This window comes from Scyliorhinus torazame, chromosome 1 (assembly GCF_047496885.1).
Source record: "Scyliorhinus torazame isolate Kashiwa2021f chromosome 1, sScyTor2.1, whole genome shotgun sequence".
Classification (NCBI taxonomy): Eukaryota; Metazoa; Chordata; class Chondrichthyes; order Carcharhiniformes; family Scyliorhinidae; genus Scyliorhinus; species Scyliorhinus torazame.
The window spans coordinates 415,275,450-415,295,009 of record NC_092707.1 but is presented as its reverse complement, the minus strand read 5'-3'; the positions used below and the strand labels follow the sequence as shown (position 1 = coordinate 415,295,009).

The 19,560-nt window shown below is 50.5% G+C and overlaps 1 protein-coding gene across 6 annotated transcripts in view; it reads left to right on the top strand.

The window, feature by feature from the left end:
* The window catches only part of LOC140428567 (stathmin-4-like), a 290,346-nt gene that overhangs the window by 80,407 nt on the left and 190,379 nt on the right, over nucleotides 1-19,560 (top strand). Inside the window, exon 1 of one of the 6 annotated variants that reach the window (XM_072515209.1) lies at nucleotides 2,649-2,720. The exons of the other annotated variants lie outside the window; for them this stretch is intronic. The gene's annotated coding sequence lies outside the window, so the exon portion shown is untranslated. Of the gene's footprint in view, nucleotides 1-2,648; nucleotides 2,721-19,560 lie in introns of those variants that run through there. 6 annotated transcript variants of the gene reach the window in all.

Genomic DNA, 19,560 nt, shown 5'->3' with positions numbered 1-19,560 from the left:
AGCGTGACCACTCGCTGGGGAGGCAGCTGAGTGATGGGAGGCTGCTGGATATGGGGTCGCTCCCGTTAATTGTACGGAATTGGGGCTTAAGTGGTGATAATTGGTTTCTCGCTACGCTACGGTGAGATCCCAATTTTGTCTACGGGAGCGGGCCGGTTGCATTGCAGACTGTTTAGCGCCTGGCGCGGTTCTCGTTTTGTGCCTCTCCTGCTATTCACCGGTCTCGTTCGGCTCAATCGGGAGCGCAATGATCTCTCTCTCTCTCTCGGAGCGATGCCCAGAATTAAATGCTACCCTAATTGAGGTGGAACCATTGCTTTGTCACAATAACATGATGTCCTGGGTCCTACCCTATTTACCATCTATATCAACACCTTGGATAAAGAGACTGACTGTCCCAAATTTGTTGATAATACAAAGGTAGGTAGGAAAGGAAGTTATGAGGAGGGTGCAAAGACTCTGCAAAAGGGTAGAGACAGTCTAGTGAATGGAGAAAAAGTTGGCAGATGGACTATAATGTGGGAAAGTGGGAAAGAACTGTTTTATTATTCTAAACCCAGTGAGTGCCTAACACATCTTCGCTGTAAGCCTGAAATGATCCCATAGTGAAAGTAAACAAACTTGCCAGAGAAAACCATCGGAAACCCATCTGAAACCCAGAAGGAAGAAGTACCAAAACGAAAGCTGAACTTCAGAAAGACATCAACTGGATGTCAACCCAGGGCATCGAAGATAATTTCTTTAACTCTCAACACCCTTTTCCCTCTGTGTTGTTTGTGTGTGTGTGTGTGTGTGTGTACAGAGAGTAGGGTAGCTAGAAAAGGGGGTAGGGGAGTTGGGAAAGGAGGTAGGGGAGTTGGGAAAGGGGGTAGGGGAGTTGGGAAAGGGGGTAGGGGAGTTGGGAAAGGGGGTAGGGGAGTTGGGAAAGGGGGTAGGGGAGTTGGGAAAGGGGGTAGGGGAGTTAGGAAAGGGGGTAAGGGAGTTGGGAAAGGGGGTAGGGGAGTTGGGAAAGGGGGTAGGGGAGTTGGGAAAGGGGGTAGGGGAGTTGGGAAAGGGGGTAGGGGAGTTGGGAAAGGGGGTAGGGGAGTTGGGAAAGGGGGTAGGGGAGTTGGGAAAGGGGGTAGGGGAGTTGGGAAAGGGGGTAGGGGAGTTAGGAAAGGGGGTAAGGGAGTTGGGAAAGGGGGTAGGGGAGTTGGGAAAGGTGTATTAGATTCTGTCAGTTTAATTGTACATAATAAAAGGTCACTTGTGTTAAAGTTTCAAACCTGCTGACTGCAGTGTATTGGCTCAGCCAAGGTCCTCGGGTATTTTAAAATAAAAGCTGACTTTACTGGCGTTGTGACTCTGGGTTAAGTGGGGCTGTAATTGGCCACGCTCAGGCCCAGGGTGTTGTGACATTGTGGCAGGGGGAATACGGAAGTGAAATATTATTGACATGGAGAGACAACAAAATACCGCAGTGCTGAAGGATCTCGTTGGCCTTAAACATGAGTCACAGAAGGTTAGACTGTAGGTACAGCACGTAATTAGGAAGGCAAATGGGTTGTTGATTTGAGTTGCTGAGAGAATGGAGCATAGAAATAGGGAAGACTGAACTGTACAGGGTGTTGATGAGATGGGAATATTGTGCACAGTTTTAACCTCCTTATTTCACAAGGAATCTATTTACATTGGAGGCAGTTCGGAGAAGGTTCATCAGGCTGATTCCTCGGGTGGAGAGATCATGGTATGGGTCCATTCTCATTGGATTAGAAGAATGAGAGATGATCTTACTGAAACATCTAAGATTCTATGGGTAGATGCTGCGAAGGTGACCACCACCCCCATCCCTTGGGGGGGGGGGGGAAATCGAAAACTGGGGAGGGGAGGTTTTAAAAACAAGCAGCGGAATTCTCTGTCGGCGGGATCTGACGCTCCGACGGCAGTGGCGACGGCGTGGGGTAGCCACAATGGGAAACCCCACTGGCTGCGGCCGGAACGGAGGGTCCCGCTGCCCGGGAGGGTGCGCCGGGCAGGAAAACCCGGCTGGCAGACCGGAGAACCCAGACAAAGGAGTTGCCCATTTCAGACTGAGGTGAGGAGAATTTCTTCTCTCAAAGATCCCCCCCCAAACAAAGAGCAGTGTGTCGTGTTCTGTAGAGTGGCCGATATGAATGGTGCACTGCAGAACATCGAGTTTAACTAACTTATTATGGAACAACTGCAGGGTAATGATAACTGGAATAACTAAATAACAAACTACTAACTCTTATTGAGCGACTGCAAAATACGTCTATCCTCCAATACGACTTACTCCAAACTGTCTTGAGGCACAGAGTCGCATGATGGACTTACACTGCCACCTTCTGGCCGGAGGTCGTGTATAACATTATTTACAGAACTGCTTTATGCATATCATCAGACAGTGGAGGTCGGGCCATTGAATACATTCACTGCTGAGTTTGACAGATTTTTGATTGATGAGGTAGTCACATGTTATGGGGACAGTCAGGCCAATACAAGAGCAGCCAATTGGATTTCAATGACTCCTGGACTCCGAACCCTAAATGTTTCTGTTCCGAGTATCTGTGAAAGTCAGATGTTGCTGCTGAGGTAGTTGATGCATTTGTTTTAATTTTCCCAAATTCCTTAGATACTGGAAAAGTCCCAAATGATTGGAAAACAGCGAATGTGCCTCCTCTATTCAAGAAAGGAAGGAGACAGAAAGCAGAAAACGACAGGCCAGTTGGTCTAATGTCTGTCATGGGGAAATCTCTGGAATCTGTTATTCAGGACGTTATAGCAGGACATTTGGAAAATCTCAGTGCAGGGCAACGTGATCTTTTGAAAGATAAACCACATTTGATTAATTTATTAATTTATCCACTTTGAGGAAGTAACGAGCAATGTGGATGAAGAAGTGGTTGTGCTGTCTGAGAAGGTGTTTCGGAAGGTGCCACATCAAAGGGCCCCTATGCAAAATCAGAGTTCATGGTGTAGGAGTCAACAAATTATCATGAACAGAGGAAACAGAGAGCAGGCATTAATAGGTCACTTTCATGTTGGCAGGATGTGGCGAGTGGTGTGTCACAGGGCTGTGACCTCAACTGTTAACAATTTATATAAATGACTTGGATGAAGAGACTTAAGGAATGGTTGCTAAATTAGCAGATGATACAAAGATGACAAGTAGGAAAGTAAGTTGTGAAGAGGACATAAGGAGCTTGTAAAGGGGCTCAGGTTGGATAAGTGAGTGGGTAAAACAGTCAGTAGATGGAGTGGGAAAATGCGATCCTACCACTTTGGCAGGAAGTATAAAAAACACAATACTATTCAAACAGAGAGAGATTGCAGAATTCAGGTACAGAGGGCGTTTTGCTACATGAATCACAAAAGGTTAGCATGAAGGAAGAGTAGGTAATTAAGAAGGCTAATCAACGAGGAGCAGGAGGAGGCCATTCGGCCCCTCGAGCCTGCTCTGCCATTCAATAGAATGGTGACTGATCTGATTGGAACCTGAACCCCACATTTCTGCCGACCCCCGATAACCTTTCTCCTACCGACCCCCGATAAGCTCTCACCTGCCGACCCCTGATAACCTTTCTCCTGCCGACCCCCGATAACCTTTCTCCTGCCGACCCCCGATAACCTTTCTCCTGCCGACCCCCGATAACCTTTCACCCTCTTGTTAATCAGGAATCTCTCTCGCTCTGCCTTAAAAATATTCACAGACTCAGCTTCCACTGCCTTTTGAGGAAGAGAGTTCCGGAGACTCACCAACCTCGGAGTGAAACATTTCTCCTCATCTCTCTCATTTTTTAAATGGGCGACCCCTTATTTTTGAGCAGTGACGCCTAGTTCTAGATCCTCTGACAAAAAGAAAGATCTCTCCACTAATGGAACAATACTGTTTACTGTGAGGGGGAATTGATTACAAAAGTAGGGAGGTTGTGATTCAGTTGTACAGGACATTGGTGAGACCACATCTGGAGTATTGTGATCAGTGTTGGGCTCCTTATTGAAGAGAGGAAATAGCAGGTTGAAAATACTTGGGGCCGAATGTGTTTCGGGTTTTGGAATTTTTCGGATTTCGGAATATACTGCACAGGTACGGCGTACATGGGGAACTGCACCTGTGCGGAAAGTTGGGAACCGCGCCTGTGCGGAACGTTCGGAATGGCGCAAGTGTGGTGCGCGTTGCGAACTGCGCATGTGCGGAACGTTGGGGATTGCGCATGTGCGGAAAGTTGGGAACCGCGCATGTGCGGAAAGTTGGGGACCGCGCATGTGCGGAACGTTGGGGATTGCGCATGTGCGGAATGTTGGGGATTGCGCATGTGCGGAATGTTGGGAACCGCGCATGTGCGGAAAGTTGGGAACTGCGCATGTGTGGAAAGTTGGGGACCGCGCATGTGCGGAACGTTGGGAACTGCACATATGTGGAATGTTGGGAACTGCGCATGTGCGGCACGTTGGGAACTGCGCATGTGCGAAAAGTTGGGAACCGCGCATGTGCGGAACATTGAGGACCGCGCATGTGCGGAATGTTGGGAACTGCGCATGTGCGGAACGTTGGGAACGGCGCATGTGCGAAAAGTTGGGAACCGCGCATGTGCGGAACGTTGAGGACCGCGCATGTGCGGAATGTTGGGAACAGCGCATGTGCGGCACGTTGGGAACTGCGCATGTGCGGAACGTTGGGAACTGCGCATGTGCGGAATGTTGGGAACTGCGCATGTGCGGAATGTTGGGAACCGCGCATGTGCGGAATGTTGGGAACTGCGCGTGTGCGGAACGTTGGAAACTGCGCATGTGCGGAATGTTGGGAACTGCGCATGTGCGGAATGTTGGGAACTGCGCATGGCGGAATGTTGGGAACTGCGCATGTGCGGAACGTTGGGAACTGCGCATGTGCGGAATGTTGGGACCTGCGCATGTGCGGAACATTGGGAACGGCGCATATGCGAAAAGTTGGGAACCGCGCATGTGCGGAACGTTGGGAACGGCGCATGTGCGAAAAGTTGGGAACCGCGCATGTGCGGAACGTTGAGGACCGCGCATGTGCGGAATGTTGGGAACAGCGCATGTGCGGCACGTTGGGAACTGCGCATGTGCGGAACGTTGGAAACTGCGCATGTGCGGAATGTTGGGAACTGCGCATGTGCGGAATGTTGGGAACTGCGCATGGCGGAATGTTGGGAACTGCGCATGTGCGGAACGTTGGGAACTGCGCATGTGCGGAATGTTGGGACCTGCGCATGTGCGGAACATTGGGAACGGCGCATATGCGAAAAGTTGGGAACCGCGCATGTGCGGAACGTTGAGGACCGCGCATGTGCGGAATGTTGGGAACCACGCATGTGCGTAACGTTGGGAACTGCGCATGTGCGGAATGTTGGGAACTGCGCATGTGCGGAATGTTGGGAACCGCGCATGTGCGGAACGTTGGGAATGTCGCAAGTGTGGTGCGCGTTGGGAACTGCACATGTGTGGAAAGTTGGGGACCGCGCATGTGCGGTATGTTGGGAACTGCGCATATGTGGAATGTTGGGAACAGCGCATGTGCGGCACGTTGGGAACTGCGCATGTGCGGAACGTTGGAAACTGCGCATGTGTGGAATGTTGGGAACTGCGCATGTGTGGAATGTTGGGAACCGCGCATGTGCGGAATGTTGGGAACTGCGCATGTGCGGAACATTGGGAACTGCGCATGTGCGGAATGTTGGGAACTGCGCATGGCGGAATGTTGGGAACTGCGCATGTACGGAATGTTGGGAACTGCGCATGGCGGAATGTTGGGAACTGCGCATGTGCGGAACATTGGGAACTGCGCATGTGCGGAATGTTGGGAACTGCGCATGTACGGAATGTTGGGAACTGCGCATGGCGGAATGTTGGGAACTGCGCATGGCGGAATGTTGGGAACTGCGCATGTGCGGAACATTGGGAACTGCGCATGTGCGGAATGTTGGGACCTGCGCATGTGCGGAACGTTGGGACCTGCGCTTGTGCGGAATGTTGGGAACTGCGCATGTGCGGAATGTTGGGAACTGCGCATGTGCGGAATGTTGGGAACTGCTTGATTAGGGATAGTCAGCACGGATTTGTGAGGGGTAGGTCTTGCCTAACAAATCTTATTGAATTCTTTGAGGAGGTGACCAAGCATGTGGATGAAGGTAAAGCAGTGGATGTAGTGTACATGGATTTTAGTAAGGCATTTGATAAAGTTCCCCATGGTAGGCTTATGCAGAAAGTAAGGAGGCATGGGATAGTGGGAAATTTGGCCAGTTGGATAACAAACTGGCTAACCGATAGAAGTCAGAGAGTGGTGGTGGATGGCAAATATTCAGCCTGGATCCCAGTTACCAGTGGCGTACCGCAGGGATCAGTTCTGGGTCCTCTGCTGTTTGTGATTTTCATTAATGACTTGGATGAGGGAGTTGAAGGGTGGGTCAGTAAATTTGCAGACGATACAAAGATTGGTGGAGTTGTGGATAGTAAGGAGGGCTGTTGTTGGCTGCAAAGAGACATAGATAGGATGCAGAGCTGGGCTGAGAAGTGGCAGATGGAGTTTAACCCTGAAAAGTGTGAGGTTGTCCATTTTGGAAGGACAAATATGAATGCGGAATACAGGGTTAACGGTAGAGTTCTTGGCAATGTGGAGGAGCAGAGAGATCTTGGGGTCTATGTTCATACATCTTTGAAAGTTGCCACTCAAGTGGATAGAGCTGTGAAGAAGGCCTATGGTGTGCTCGCGTTCATTAACAGAGGGATTGAATTTAAGAGCCGTGAGGTGATGATGCAGCTGTACAAAACTTTGGTAAGGCCACATTTGGAGTACTGTGTACAGTTCTGGTCGCCTCATTTTAGGAAGGATGTGGAAGCTCTGGAAAAGGTGCAAAGAAGATTTACCAGGATGTTGCCTTGAATGGAGAGTAGGTCTTACGAGGAAAGGTTGAGGGTGCTAGGCCTTTTCTCATTAGAGCGGAGAAGGATGAGGGGCGACTTGATAGAGGTTTATAAGATGATCAGGGGAATAGATAGAGTAGACAGTCAGAGACTTTTTCCCCGGGTGGAACACACCATTACAAGGGGACATAAATTTAAGGTGAAAGGTGGAAGGTATAGGAGGGATATCAGAGGTAGGTTCTTTACCCAGAGAGTAGTGGGGGCATGGAATGCACTGCCTGTGGAAGTAGTTGAGTCGGAAACATTAGGGACCTTCAAGCAGCTATTGGATAGGTACATGGATTACGGTAAAATTATATAGTGTAGATTTATTTGTTCTTAAGGGCAGCACGGTAGCATTGTGCATAGCACAATTGCTTCACAGCTCCATGGTCCCAGGTTCGATTCCGGATTGGGTCATTGTCTGTGCGGAGTCTGCACGTCCTCCCCGTGTCTGCGTGGGTTTCCTCCGGGTGCTCCGGTTTCCTCCCACAGTCCAAAGATGTGCGGGTTAGGTGAATTGGCCAATGATAAATTGCCCTTAATGTCCAAATTGCCCTTGGTGTTGGGTGGAGGTGTTGAGTTTGGGTAGGGTGCTCTTTCCAAGACCCGGTGCAGACTCAAGGGGCCGAATGGCCTCCTTCTGCACTGTAAATTCAATGATAATCTATGATTAATCTAGGACAAAGGTTCGGCACAACATCGTGGGCCGAAGGGCCTGTTCTGTGCTGTATTTTCTATGTTCTATGTTCTATGTTCTATGTTGGGAACTGCACATGTGCGTAACGTTGGGAACTGCGCTTGTGCGGAACGTTGGGAACCGCGCATGTGCGGAATGTTGGGAACTGCGCATTTGCGTAACGTTGGGAACTGCGCTTGTGCGGAACGTTGGGAACCGCGCATGTGCGGAATGTTGGGAACTGCGCATGTGCGGAATGTTGGGAACTGCGCATGTGCGGAATGTTGGGAACTGCGCATTTGCGTAACGTTGGGAACTGTGCATGTGCGGAATGTTGGGAACCGCGCATGTGCGGAATGTTGGGAACTGCGCATGTGCGGAACGTTGGGAACTGCGCATATGCGGAAAGTTGGGTACTGAGCATGTGCGGAACGTTGGGAACTGCGCATGTGCGGAATGTTGGGAACTGCGCATGTGCGGAACGTTGGGAACTGCGCATATGCGGAAAGTTGGGTACTGAGCATGTGCGGAACGTTGGGAACTGCGCATGTGCGGAATGTTGGGAACTGCGCATGTGCGGAAAGTTGGGAACTGCGCATGTGCGGAATGTTGGGAACTGTGCCTGTGCGGAACGTTCAAAATTGCGCATGTGTGGTTTGCTCAAATAAAAGTGTGGATTTTGGAATTTCGGATAAGGGATGCTCAACATGGACAGATATTAGAAGCAATTCAGAAACTGTTCACTGGTCTGATACTGATATGGGTGACCGGACGTTATCGCATTAGGAAAGGGTGAAACTGTATCCATTGGAGGTCAGAAGAATGGGAGGTGAGCCCGCCAACTCACCAACCCCCAAATAAATGTTCCCGTCACCACCACAAACATCCCAAGTGTCCAATGTTCCAAAAACACGATGTATCCTGTTCACTTACATTGGATAATGATAATTCAAATGGACCAGTTTATTTGCTGGTGTCCCACATTAGGACAAGGCCCCATGTGGGTCACACCCCAATTTCATCCCCCCTCCCTGGGTACATATTGTACCAAAAACTAGTTCAGGCTCAAACCCGATCTGTCCTTTCATATAAATCTGACCACAATGTGGCAGCAGAGAACCAGAAAATACAAGACTGGCCAGGGGCAGATCCACACACTCTCCAGCCCAACACTGATCCACACAATCTCCAGTCCAACACTGATCCACACACTCTCCAGCCCAACACTGATCCACACACTCTCCAGCCCAACACTGATCCACACAATCTCCAGCCCAACACTGATCCACACAATCTCCACCCCAACACTAATCCACACACTCTCCAGCCCAACACTGATCCTCACAATCTCGAGCCCAACACTGATCCTCACAATCTCCAGCCCAACACTGATCCTCACAATCTCCAGCCCAACACTGATCCTCACAATCTCGAGCCCAACACTGATCCTCACAATCTCCAGCCCAACACTGATCCTCACAATCTCGAGCCCAACACTGATCCACACACTCTCCAGCCCAACACTGATCCTCACAATCTCCAGCCCAACACTGATCCTCACAATCTCCAGTCCAACACTGATCCACACAATCTCCAGCCCAACACTGATCCTCACAATCTCCAGTCCAACACTGATCCAAATAATCTCCAGTCCAACACTGATCCACACAATCTCCAGCCCAACACTGATCCACACAATCTCCAGCCCAAAACTGACCCTCACAATCTCCAGCCCAACACTGATCCTCACAATCTGCAGTCCAACACTGATTCACACAATCTCCAGCCCAACACTGATCCTCACAATCTCCAGTCCAACACTGATCCACACAATCTCCACCCCAACACTGATCCTCACAATCTGCAGTCCAACACTGATTCACACAATCTCCAGCCCAACACTGATCCTCACAATCTCCAGTCCAACACTGATCCACACAATCTCCACCCCAACACTGATCCTCACAATCTCCAGTCCAACACTGATCCACACAATCTCCAGCCCAACACTGATCCACACAATCTCCAGCCCAACACTGATCCTCACAATCTGCAGTCCAACACTGATCCACACAATCTCCAGCCCAACACTGATCCTCACAATCTCCAGTCCAACACTGATCCACACAATCTCCACCCCAACACTGATCCTCACAATCTCCAGCCCAACACTGATCCTCACAATCTCCAGTCCAACACTGATCCACACAATCTCCAGCCCAACACTGATCCACACAATCTCCAGTCCAACACTGATCCACACAATCTCCAGCCCAACACTGATCCACACAATCTCCAGCCCAACACTGATCCTCACAATCTCCAGTCCAACACTGATCCACACAATCTCCACCCCAACACTGATCCTCACAATCTCCACCCCAACACTGATCCACACAATCTCCAGCCCAACACTGATCCACACAATCTCCAGTCCAACACTGATCCACACAATCTCCAGCCCAACACTGATCCACACAATCTCCAGCCCAAAACTGACCCTCACAATCTCCAGTCCAACACTGATCCACACACTCTCCAGTCCAACACTGATCCACACAATCTCCAGTCCAACACTGATCCTCACAATCTCCAGTCCAACACTGATCCACACAATCTCCAGCCCAACACTGATCCACACACTCTCCAGCCCAACACTGATCCTCACAATCTCCAGCCCAACACTGAACCACACAATCTCCAGCCCAACACTGATCCACACAATCTCCAGTCCAACACTGATCCTCACAATCTCCAGTCCAACACTGATCCTCACACTCTCCAGCCCAACACTGATCCACACAATCTCCAGCCCAACACTGATCCACACACTCTCCAGCCCAACACTGATCCTCACAATCTCCAGCCCAACACTGATCCTCACAATCTCCAGCCCAACACTGATCCTCACAATCTCCAGTCCAACACTGATCCACACAATCTCCAGCCCAACACTGATCCTCACAGTCTCCAGTCCAACACTGATCCAAATAATCTCCAGTCCAACACTGATCCACACAATCTCCAGTCCAACACTGATCCACACAATCTCCAGCCCAACACTGATCCTCACAATCTCCAGTCCAACACTGATCCAAATAATCTCCAGTCCAACACTGATCCACACAATCTCCAGCCCAACACTGATCCACACAATCTCCAGCCCAAAACTGACCCTCACAATCTCCAGCCCAACACTGATCCTCACAATCTCCAGTCCAACACTGATCCACACAATCTCCAGCCCAACACTGATCCTCACAATCTCCAGCCCAACACTGATCCACACAATCTCCAGCCCAACACTGATCCTCACAATCTCCAGTCCAACACTGATCCACACAATCTCCAGTCCAACACTGATCCACACAATCTCCAGCCCAACACTGATCCACACAATCTCCAGTCCAACACTGATCCACACAATCTCCAGCCCAACACTGATCCTCACAATCTCCAGTCCAACACTGATCCACACAATCTCCAGCCCAACACTGATCCACACAATCTCCAGTCCAACACTGATCCACACAATCTCCAGCCCAACACTGATCCACACAATCTCCAGCCCAACACTGATCCTCACAATCTAAACCCCAACACCGATCCACACAATCTCCACCCCAACACTGATCCACACAATCTCCACCCCAACACTGATCCACACAATCTCCAGTGCAACACAGATCCAGACAATCTCCAACCCAACACTGATCCACACAATCACCAGCCCAACACTGATCCATACAATCTCCAGCCCAACACTGATCCTCACAATCACCAGCCCAACACTGATCCTCACAATCTCCAGTCCAACACTGATCCACACAATCTCCAGCCCAACACTGACCCTCACAATCTCCAGTCCAACACTGATCCACACAATCTGCAGCCCAACACTGACACTCACAATCTTCAGCCCAACACTGATCCACACAATCTCCAGCCCAACACTGATCCTCACAATCTCCAGCCCAACACTGATCCACACAATCTCCAGTCCACCACTGGTCCTCACAATCTCCAGTCCAACACTGATCCTCACAATCTCCAGCCCAACACTGATCCACACAATCTCCACCCCAACACCGATCCACACAATCTCCAGCCCAACACTGACCCTCACAATCTTCAGTCCAACACTGATCCACACAATCTCCACACCAACATCGATCCACACAATCGTCACCCCAACACTGATCCACACAATCTCCAGTCCAACACTGATCCACACAATCTCCACCCCAACACCGATCCACACAATCTACAGCCCATCACCGATCCTCACAATCTCCAGCCCAGCACTGATCCTCACAATCTCCAGCCCAACACTGATCCACACAATCTCCAGTCCAACACTGATCCTCACAAGCTCCAGCCCAACACTGATCCACACAATCTCCAGTCCAACACTGATCCACACAATCTCCAGGCCAACACTGATCCACACAATCTCCAGTCCAACACTGATCCTCACAATCTCCAGCCCAACACTGATCCACACAATCTCCAGTCCAACACTGATCCTCACAATCTCCAGCCCAACACTGATCCACACAATCTCCAGTGCAACACTGATCCACACAATCTCCAGTCCAACACTAATCCACACAATCTCCTGCCCAACTCTGATCCTCACAATCTCCAGTCCAACACTGATCCTCACAATCTCCAGCCCAAAACTGACCCTCACAATCTCCAGTCCAACACTGATCCACACAATCTCCAGCCCAACACTGATCCTCACAATCTCCAACCCAACACTGATCCACACAATCTCCAGCCCAACACTGATCCTCACAATCTCCACCCCAACACCGATCCTCACAATCTCCAGTCCAACACTGATCCACACAATCTCCAGCCCAACACTGATCCACACAATCTCCACCCCAACACTGATCCACACAATCTCCAGCCCAACACTGATCCACACAATCTCCACCCCAACACTGATCCACACAATCTCCACCCCAACACTGCTCCACACAATCTCCAGCCCAACACTGATCCTCACAATCTGCAGTCCAACACTGATCCTCACAATCTCCAGCCCAAAACAGACCCTCACAATCTCCAGTCCAACACTGATCCACACAATCTCCAGCCCAACACTGATCCTCACAATCTCCAGCCCAACACCGATCCTCACAATCTCCAGCCCAACACTGATCCTCACAATCTCCAGTCCAACACTGATCCACACAATCTCCACTCCAACATTGATCCACACAATCTCCAGCCCAACACTGATCCACACAATCTCCAGCCCAATACTGATCCACACAATCTCCAGCCCAACACTGATCCACACAATCTCCAGCCCAACACTGATCCACACAATATCCACCCCAACAGTGATCCTCACAATCTCCACCCCAACACTGATCCTCACAATCTCCAGCCCAACACTGATCCTCACAATCTCCACCCCAACACTGATCCTCACAATCTCCAGCCCAACACTGATCCTCACAAACTCCAGCCCAACACTGATCCACACAATCTCCAGTCCAACACTGATCCTCACAATCTCCAGCCCAACACTGATCCACACAATCTCCAGCCCAACACTGATCCTCACAATCTCCAGCCAAACACTGATCCACACAATCTCCAGCCCAACACTGATCCTCACAATCTCCAGCCCAACACTGATCCTCACAATCTCCACCCCAACACTGATCCCCACATTCTCCAGCCCAACACTGATCCACACAATCTCCAGCCCAACACTGATCCACACAATCTCCACCCCAACAGTGATCCTCACAATCTCCACCCCAACACTGATCCTCACAATCTCCAGCCCAACACTGATCCACACAATCTCCAGCCCAACACTGATCCTCACAATCTCCAGCCCAACACTGATCCTCACAATCTCCACCCCAACACTGATCCCCACATTCTCCAGCCCAACACTGATCCACACAATCTCCACCCCAACACTGATCCTCACAATCTCCAGCTCAACACTGATCCACACAATCTCCAGCCCAACACTGATCCTCACAATCTCCAGCCCAACACTGATCCACACAATCTCCAGCCCAACACTGATCCTCACAATCTCCAGCCCAACACTGATCCACACAATCTCCACCCCAACATTGATCCTCACAATCTCCAGCCCAACACTGATCCTCACAATCTCCAGCCCAACACTGATCCACACAATCTCCAGTCCAACACTGATCCTCACAATCTCCACCCCAACACTGATCCTCACAATCTCCAGCCCAACACTGATCCACACAATCTCCAGACCAACACTGATCCTCACAATCTCTACCCCAACACTGATCCACACAATCTCCAGCCCAACACTGATCCTCACAATCTCCAGCCCAACACTGATCCTCACAATCTCCAGCCCAACACTGATCCTCACAATCTCCAGTCCAACACCGACCACACAATCTCCAGCCCAACACTGATCCTCACAATCTCCAGCCCAACACTGATCCACACAATCTCCAGCCCAACACTGATCCACACAATCTCCAGCCCAACACTGATCCACACAATCTCCACCCCAACACTGATCCACACAATCTCCAGCCCAACACTGATCCTCGCAATCTCCAGCCCAACACTGATCCACACAATCTCCAGCCCAACACTGATCCACACAATCTCCAGCCCAACACTGATCCGCACAATCTCCAGTCCAACACTGATCCTCACAATCTCCACCCCAACACTGATCCATACAATTTCCAGCCCAACACTGATCCACACAATCTCCAGCCCAACACTGATCCACACAATCTCCAGCCCAACACTGATCCACACAATCTCCAGCCCAACACTGATCCACACAATCTCCACCCCAACACTGATCCACACAATCTCCAGCCCAACACTGATGCTCACAATCTCCAGCCCAACACTGATCCACACAATCTCCACCCCAACACTGATCCACACAATCTCCAGCCCAACACTGATCCACACAATGTCCAGCCCAACACTGATCCATACAATCTCCAGCCCAACACTGATCCATACAATCTCCACCCCAACACTGATCCACACAATCTCCAGTCCAACACTGATCCTCACAATCTCCACCCCAACACCGATTCTCACAATCTCCAGCCCAACACTGATCCTCATAATCGCCACCCCAACACTGATCCTCACAATCTCCAGCCCAACACTGACCCTCACAATCTCCAGTCCAGCGCTGATCCACACAATCTCCAGCCCAACACTGATCCACACAATCTCCACCCCAACAATGATCCTCACAATCTCCAGTCCAACACTGGTACACACAATCTCCAGCCCAATACTGATCCACGCAATCTCCAGTCCAACACTGATCCACACAATCTCCAGCCCAATACTGATCCACACAATCTCCAGCCCAACACTGACCCTCACAATCTCCAGTCCAACACTGATCCACACAATCTCCAGCCCAATACTGATCCACACAATCTCGACCCCAACAGTGATCCTCACAATCTCCACCCAAACACTGATCCTCACAATCTCCACCCCAACACTAATCCTCACAATCTCCAGCCCAACACTAATCCACACAATCTCTACCCCAACAGTGATCCTCACAATCTCCAGTCCAACACTGATCCACACAATCTCCAGCCCAACACTGATCCTCACAATCTCCACCCCAACACTGATCCTCACAATCTCCACCCCAACACTGATCCACACAATCTCCAGCCCAACACTGATCCTCACAATCTCCAGCCCAACACTGATCCTCACAATCTCCAGCCCAACACGGATCCACACAATCTCCAGCCCAACACGGATCCACACAATCTCCAGCCCAACACTGATCCTCACAATCTCCACCCCAACACTGATCCACACAATCTCCAGCCCAACACTGATCCTCACAATCTCCAGCCCAACACTGATCCACACAATCTCCAGCCCAACACGGATCCACACAATCTCCAGCCCAACAGTGATCCTCACAATCTCCAGCCCAACACTGATCCACACAATCTCCAGCCCAACACTGATCCTCACAATCTCCAGTCCAACACTGATCCACACAATCTCCACCCCAACACTGATCCACACAATCTCGAGCCCAACACTGATCCACACAATCTCCACCCCAACACTGATCCTCACAATCTCCAGTCCAACACTGATCCACACAATCTCCAGCCCAACACTGATCCTCACAATCTCCACCCCAACACTGATCCTCACAATCTCCAGCCCAACACTGATCCACACAATTTCCAGCCCAACACTGATCCACACAATCTCTACCCCAACAGTGATCCTCACAATCTCCACCCCAACACTGATCCTCACAATCTCCACCCCAACACTGATCCACACAATCTCCACCCCAACACTGATCCTCACAATCTCCACCCCAACACTGATCCTCACAATCTCCACCCCAACACTGATCCTCACAATCTCCACCCCAACACTGATCCTCACAATCTCCAGCCCAACACTGATCCTCACAATCTCCACCCCAACACGGATCCACACAATCTCCAGCCCAACACTGATCCACACAATCTCCAGCCCAACACTGATCCACACAATCTCCAGCCCAACACTGATCCACACAATTTCCAGCTCAACACTGATCCTCACAATCTCCAGCTCAACAATGATCCTCACAATCTCCAGCCCAACACTGATCCTCACAATCTCCAGCCCAACACTGATCCTCAAAATCTCCAGCCCAACACTGATCCACACAATCTCCAGCCCAACACTGATCCTCACAATCTCCACCCCAACACCGATCCTCACAATCTCCAGTCCAACACTGATCCACACAATCTCCAGCCCAACACTGATCCACACAATCTCCACCCCAACACTGATCCACACAATCTCCAGTCCAACACTGATCCACACAATCTCCAGCCCAACACTGATCCACACAATCTCCACCCCAACACTGATCCACACAATCTCCACCCCAACACTGCTCCACACAATCTCCAGCCCAACACTGATCCTCACAATCTGCAGTCCAACACTGATCCTCACAATCTCCAGCCCAAAAGAGACCCTCACAATCTCCAGTCCAACACTGATCCACACAATCTCCAGCCCAACACTGATCCTCACAATCTCCAGCCCAACACTGATCCACACAATCTCCAGCCCAACACTGATCCTCAGAATCTCCAGTCCAACACAGATCCACACAATCTCCACCCCAACACTGATCCACAGAATCTCCACCCCAACAGTGATCCTCACAATCTCCAGCCCAACACTGATCCACACAATCTCCAGCCCAGCACTGATCCACACAATCTCCACCCCAACAGTGATCCTCACAATCTCCACCCCAACACTGATCCTCACAATCTCCAGCTCAACACTTATCCACACAATCTCCAGCCCAACACTGATCCACACAATCTCCAGCCCAACACTGATCCACACAATCTCCAGCCCAACACTGATCCTCACAATCTCCAGCCCAACACTGATCCACACAATCTCCACCCCAACACTGACCCACACAATCTCCAGCCCAACACTGATCCACGCAATCTCCAGCCCAACACTGATCCACACAATCTCCACCCCAACACTGATCCACACAATCTCCACCCCAACATTGATCCTCACAATCTCCAGCCCAACACTGATCCTCACAATCTCCAGCCCAACACTGATCCACACAATCTCCAGTCCAACTCTGATCCTCACAATCTCCACCCCAACACTGATCCTCACAATCTCCAGCCCAACACTGATCCACACAATCTCCAGACCAACACTGATCCTCACAATCTCTACCCCAACACTGATCCACACAATCTCCAGCCCAACACTGATCCTCACAATCTCCAGCCCAACACTGATCCTCACAATCTCCAGCCCAACACTGATCCTCACAATCTCCAGTCCAACACCGACCACACAATCTCCAGCCCAACACTGATCCTCACAATCTCCAGCCCAACACTGATCCACACAATCTCCAGCCCAACACTGATCCACACAATCTCCAGCCCAACACTGATCCTCACAATCTCCAGCCCAACACTGATCCTCACAATCTCCAGCCCAACACTGATCCACACAATCTCCAGCCCAACACTGATCCACACAATCTCCACCCCAACACTGATCCACACAATCTCCAGCCCAACACTGATCCTCGCAATCTCCAGCCCAACACTGATCCACACAATCTCCAGCCCAACACTGATCCACACAATCTCCAGCCCAACACTGATCCGCACAATCTCCAGTCTAACACTGATCCTCACAATCTCCACCCCAACACTGCTCCATACAATTTCCAGCCCAACACTGATCCACACAATCTCCAGCCCAACACTGATCCACACAATCTCCAGCCCAACACTGATCCACACAATCTCCAGCCCAACACTGATGCTCACAATCTCCAGCCCAACACTGATCCACACAATCTCCACCCCAACACTGATCCACACAATCTCCAGCCCAACACTGATCCACACAATGTCCAGCCCAACACTGATCCATACAATCTCCAGCCCAACACTGATCCACACAATCTCCACCCCAACACTGATCCACACAATCTCCAACCCAACACTGATCCACACAATCTCCAGACCAACACTGATCCACACAATCTCCAGCCCAACACTGATCCTCACAATCTCCAGCCCAACACTGATCCACACAATCTCCACCCCAACACTGATCCTCACAATCTCCAGCCCAACACTGATCCTCACAATCTCCAGCCCAACACTGATCCACACAATCTCCAGCCCAACACTGATACACACAATCTCCAGCCCAACGCTGATCCTCATAATCTCCACCCCAACACTGATCCTCACAATCTCCAGGCCAACACTGACCCTCACAATCTCCAGTCCAACGCTGATCCACACAATCTCCAGCCCAACACTGATCCACACAATCTCCAGCCCAACACTGATCCTCACAATCTCCAGCCCAACACTGATCCACACAATCTCCAGCCCAACACTGATCCTCACAATCTCCACCCCAACACTGATCCACACAATCTCCAGCCCAACACTGATCCTCACAATCTCCAGCCCAACACTGATCCACACAATCTCCAGCCCAACACTGATACACACAATCTCCAGCCCAACGCTGATCCTCATAATCTCCACCCCAACACTGATCCTCACAATCTCCAGCCCAACACTGACCCTCACAATCTCCAGTCCAACGCTGATCCACACAATCTCCAGCCCAACACTGATCCACACAATCTCCACCCCAACACTGATCCTCACAATCTCCAGTCCAACACTGGTACACACAGTCTCCAGCCCAATACTGACCCACGCAATCTCCAGTCCAACACTGATCCACACAATCTCCAGCCTAATACTGATCCACACAATCTCCAGCCCAACACTGACCCTCACAATCTACAGTCCAACACTGATCCACACAATCTCCAGCCCAATACTGATCCACACAATCTCCACCCAAACACTGATCCTCACAATCTCCACTCCAACACTGATCCTCACAATCTCCAGCCCAACACTGATCCACACAATTTCCAGCCCAACACTGATCCACACAATCTCTACCCCAACAGTGATCCTCACAATCTCCACCCCAACACTGATCCTCACAATCTCCACCCCAACACTGATCCTCACAATCTCCACCCCAACACTGACCCTCACAATCTCCAGCCCAACACTGATCCTCACAATCTCCACCCCAACACTGATCCTCACAATCTCCAGCCCAACACTGATCCTCACAATCTCCACCCCAACACTGATCCACACAATCTCCAGCCCAACACAGATCCTCACAATCACCACCCCAACACTGATCCTCACAATCTCCAGCCCAACACAGATCCTCACAATCTCCAGCCCAACACTGATCCACACAATCTCCAGCCCAACACAGATCCTCACAATCACCACCCCAACACTGATCCTCACAATCTCCACCCCAACAATGATCCTCAC